Below are 6000 nucleotides of genomic sequence, written 5' to 3'. Positions count from 1 at the left end.
CAATAGATGGAAGTCAGAACGACTTTGCAAAGAATGACACAAAAATAGTGCATATCATGATTTATTTGATTTTCTCTATTTTCAGCATGATATACTTGATTGATATGATATGACTATGATATGATATTTTCTTTAAATAAAATAAATTACTTTCATAATTTAATAAAGAACCCTGACATGACTCTTGATGGTAAGAAATGATGATATCTTTAATTACCTTTAAAATCTTATGATGTTATTTAAATATTGTTTTCCTTACTGAGTATATAGAATTCACTCCTTTCCATGCCCTCCCTCTAGATGGGAAAGATAGTGAGGAACTGATCGCTGACCTACCACTTGAAGTCTTTGAGGATCCCGTGGATCCTTAAACCTTTATAAGTGCCTGACTTGTCTCGCACTCTAACGAGTCCTTTTACATAATTATAGAAGTGCCCCTTTTCGTATTTTGATATTTTGTATTTTGACATCACTTTTGGCCTTAGTTATACATGTAATTGGGAACTCATATATTTTATCAGGGATTTGTAATAAATTGCTCCGCTGCATATATTTAACTCTTACGCACCGTAATCTATTTCTTTATCTGACACCCTTATGCGTCAAATAACATTTGCGATGTCACAAAAGACATCTTACTTTTCAGAAAAATATTACTTTTAAAATATAGAAATGAAATTTAGGATTTAGATTTTTTAGTAATAATTCATACATTTCATTAATTAGATGACATAAACTCTTAAAGATAATCTATAAAAATACATAATTTGAATCTAAAATCTCTTATGAAGAGAAGAAATACCAATCATATTGTTAGAAAAGATTAGTATGATTCAATTTTAAAATGGTATAATAAAGGTAATGTATATGAATACTTTGTATTGATTTTTGTAATAGCCGCAAAATTCTTAAAGAAATCAAACATATATTTCCTGCCAATTTAATGCAATAAAAATATAGAAGTGTTATCTCTCTTCCAATTAAAAAATGATATTAGCCTGGTACTAATATATATATATATATATATATACCTTCTCCTTGACACTCTATATTAGCCTTTAAGATAATTATTTCTTTTTTCCAAAAGAAATAAAATTTAACAATAGCAATTAACTATTACAAACACAATAAAAGTACCATTAAACAATACATCCGATAACCATAATATAGATTGAGAAGAAAAAGAAAAAGGCACAACCATGTCCCAAAAACAATTAGAATGAAACAATTCATCATCCATTATTGATTCCAACCTTTAAGATAATTATAATGTTCTACATATTGCATACTGTTATACATATAAAAAACTAAAACTAGTTAAAGATTTTATATTTGACCGGCAAATTCGCAAGTGCACAAAATCGTTCAAATAATAAAGTGATAAGTAGATATCGTCCTACGAGATTGTGTATCAAGTACCAGAATTATAGAAATTCTATTATTTCTAGAAATTAAAATTTAATAATAATTTAATCAAAACAAAATGATTAAATTAATGAAAACTAGCGATGTAATCCCATCAGAATAATTGATTTCACTTGAATTTTAGGTATATCTGAGTTTTAATTTCACAATTAATTTAATCTACTATGCAATGATTGAACAAACCTAATATACTTTTGGTTTTCCTCCAAGTATTCGCTAGGTTCATCAATTAATAACTGCAAACTTTTTATAACAATTACTAATTTTATTCTACTAAATCTGTGATAATTCAATTTTTCCATGTTAACTCGAACATATAACTCTCGTTCAAATCGCAATTAACGATTAACAATATTTGTCTAATTAATAGAATTTCACTCTCGATACTCTAAAACCATCAATAACTAATTAAGCTGTGACTTGGCCAAGTCCCAACCAAATTAATTTCAATATTGCATGCCTCTTTTTTTCCTTTTCAAAGCTGCTCATTTTTCCTCTTTAGAGATGCTTCCTTTTTCCTTTTCAAAGAAACTTCATTTTTCCTCTTCAGAGATATTTATTCTTCCTGTTCAAAATTTCTCCCTTTTTCTTCTTCGGAGTTGCTTCCTTTTTGCTCTTAAAAACTACTTCAATTTCTCTTTTCTTCTTCTCTTTTCAGTTTTTTTTCTATTTTCTTCACGAAACCTACATCAAGAATTTTTTTCATTAAATGACTTTTAACTTAAAAAGGTATAAAAATATAATAAAAATCGAACACATCAATATACGTCTATGTATACATATAAAACAATACTTATTTTACTTGCCACCCAAGCAATCGCAATAATATAACATATTTAGTAAATTATACAAGATATTATCTAAACTACTTAAAGGAGCAAGTAGCTAGTGTACACATGTACTTCTCATCAACACTCTAAATTGGTAGCATATGTGTGAGTGTCATTTTTTTTGTTCTTCAAAATATAGGAAACAAAGATAGATTATTCTACATATGTATTAATTAGTTAGAAGCCAATTAATAACTTAATTTAACGTATTTTGCCAGATACATGTATAATATTCATATTAATCAAAATATTAATTGTTCTAGATGTTATGATTATACCAAGACTTTCTTTGAGGAAAACATCACCTGTTAATGCCACTATCCCAAATTTTAATTCCAAGATCCAAAGATTGTATCCATATATATTAAATGTTATACAAAAATCTCATTTTAAATCTAAAAAAATTTAAGGAGCTAGCTAGCTTCATCTTCATCCTAACTAGATTGAATTTTTACATATATTACATCAATAATGCTTCTATCCTTGCTCCATTGTGTATAAATGAAAAGAAAAGAAAAGAAATGTGACATCCTGATGCCAAAATAGGGTACAATGTCCAAATGAGCATACATAAAATAGATATTTATATTGCAGCAGAACTATACATCCCATACAAAATTTACAAAAGACTGTATCATGAGGCAATCTGGACATCTACCTTTTAGAATACAAAATATTAGATAGCATAATTATAAAAACTAGCCTTAAAGTTTAAAACAAAATGCAAAGTTTGCTCCAAACTATTCCTCCAGAAAGGAATCTAAACACGATTTTTCAGAATTTTTTTTCAAATCTACATCTATGGGGGGTTTGGATATGGGTGAGTTCTAATATTCAATAAGATAAAGAGAAATAATGCAACATAGATACTTTTTAAAATATTCATTGACACACGTTTACTAAAACATTAATTTAAAGTTTAATTAACAAATCCAAATCAAAAGTTATCGCCAAATATTCATATCTAAATCAAATGTCGAATTCTGCGAATCGTCATGAAGACGGTCAAATACTGTATTCAATGGGTTTACACAACTCATGCACACAGGACGAAACTCCTCTTCTGACATAATTTTTTTAATAGTAATTTATTATCTTAATTTATATTACACTGATTGCAAACCTATACGTGCAGCCACTTACACCTAGTTGTAGAGAGGACAAATGAGATATTGATTAGTCATGTCTTGGTACACAGATAGATACAAACATACATTCACAAATATTAAATACAAATATAAATCTCTTAGGTCCCTCAGGTTCCATCATTCATGCCCTTGAGCCCTAAAGCATGAATATCAAATCATTCAGAGTCACAAGGACAACTAAACTACCTTTTTGTTAAGGGATCAAAACTAGCACCCATATTATAACACCCCACTCATCACCGCGCTAAATGTGTATCGGAAACTCCTATTTATTCGGGCCTTAAAGCAACCTGAACTCATTTAAATTTATCTCATAATTTATATTGTATTTCATAATTTTAAGTCATAATTTTAATTTATTCAAATTTTATTATTTTATTTATTTTTATTATATTATTTTATATTATTTTATTTTTGTTGCATTTTTATTTAAAAGTAATTTTTAGGAGAAAAATGGAAAATAGGGTGAAATCCAGTGGGAAAACACTCGTGGGAGAGGCTCGCGTGCGCAGGCATAGCACACTGTGCGCAAGCGTGCGTGTGCGACAAGCGTAGGACGTGCAAAATGTGCGCACATCCTATCCTTGCACAGTGCAGGCCTGGTTTGCACGTGCGTCCAATCGCGCGCAGACAGGTTAGTCCGCGCGTGTGTCCCATCGCATGCGGACAGGGCAAGGCACCATGTGCCCTATGCACTCGTTGTCTGCGTAGTAGGCCTGCGTGTATTCTTTGATGAAAATATTATTTCTTAATCTTTCTATCCTAAATTTTAATTCCAAGATCCAAACATGTATTCATATATATTAAATCCCATACAAAAATCTCTTTTGAGATCTAAACAAAATTTGAGTAGCTAGCAAAATTAATCATCATCCTAAGTAAACTTAATCCACTGTATATAAGAAAATTAAAAAAAGGAAAAGAAGAGAGCAAAGCATTCTAATAGTTTAAAACTACGTTGGGCATGCATGTATTTTAACAAATAGCAATGCAGAGACATCAAGCCAAGGCGAGAGAGAAATTAAAAAAAGAAGAGTAATACTAGTATATGAGATATAAAATATTAAAGAGAAGATTAATCTGAAGAAAATTATAACACAAACAAACACCTTTACATGCATGCATGCGATGCGACGTCTATGTTGACTATTACGTGATGACTACGATGACTAGTACTATGACAATGGCGACAACAACTATTAAGAATTTGAAGATATATATCTGTGGTTGATTGTAATTGGTTATTTAATTACATCCCGACAAAAATCCAAACAATTCAAAATCAAACATCTTATCATTCCATTCCTAAGAATAATTAAACATCTAGAGCACATTTGTATACTATTTTGGTTGTGCTGATCAACCTACACAATCATCTCCAGTTGGTCCCCGTTACCAAACACTAAATGAGCTGTTGTTGTGCTTGCAGGTTAATACCATCAATGAACCATCACTACAACTTCTGAAGCTTATGCGATAGAGAATCCTTGTTGATTTAAGAGGATGTCTCCCCTGGACCCTTCATCACTCCTCCATTTGTGGCCCCCTGAGGCTTAGGTGATTTACAGAGTGTTTCTATCATTTTTTTGGATTTCTTTAAGGTTTAATTCAATCAGCCAACCCAGATCGTTGAGATCAATGAGGTTGAGTTAGTGGAGGGGCTTCCCAACAAGGCTTTTAAACATGATATGCATTATTTACTTCTCCTAATTGTCTTTGTGTTTCTTCTTCAGTTGGTCGGTTGCCTTGGTGATCATCTGTTATAGGAAGCTCTTTTAATTCATCATCTTCTTATTCTGCTCCATATCAGAGATCCTCTTGAAGTCGGCCAACAGCTATTGGGCTCTGAGAGGGGAATGCCAAACCTCTAGTTATGAGTCATATGGGTTGTAAATGATTGCACATGTTTTGACATTGCAGAGAGTGCTAAGTACTCACTTTCTTCATCAGCCCCTTCTTCCTTTTCTTAAACGTGGTTTTTCTTGCAAAGTCATTAGTGATATAGGTAAGCCTAACTTTGTTTCTAGTCATGATGTTTTGTCGTGTTTGGCCAAGGAGCGAGAGGGGCTATATTTAGAATGAGATAAGGGTTGGAGAGTTGTTAGTAAGGAATGGGGAATGGAGCATTATAATATAGTAGAATATACCATCTAAGGTAAGATATGGTGCATTCCACAACAAGTGGAATGCCAAAATATTACTTAATGATTTGTTAGATACACATGTTCCTCATTAATGTTAGCTTTTATATAAAGAGTTAACAAATCATATAAAAACTCATACATTTTAAATCTTCTATTAAATTTTCAAAAGTTCAAGCATTCATATAAAATGGTATATAGGTGGCCTTAGGTATGAGTTTTTAACACATTAAAACAAGGGAACTTCCATATGATTTATAAAGGTTTACTTCGTATTTCACTTATTAACTTTGAATTTGGCTTATCTATAAAGGATGTATTGTGTTACAATTTTTTGATGTAATGTATTATGATTTTTTTATCTTTTTATTTCTTTTTGTATTCTTAAATATTAGAACTTCGTTGTGTGTGTTTTATTTAGAGAGATTATATATATACTTACAATGATAAAAGAGT

This window comes from Carica papaya, chromosome 2 (genome assembly GCF_054855325.1).
Source record: "Carica papaya isolate Zhongbai chromosome 2, ASM5485532v1, whole genome shotgun sequence".
In the NCBI taxonomy this organism is placed as follows: domain Eukaryota; kingdom Viridiplantae; phylum Streptophyta; class Magnoliopsida; order Brassicales; family Caricaceae; genus Carica; species Carica papaya.
Note: the sequence above shows the minus strand (reverse complement) of the source record.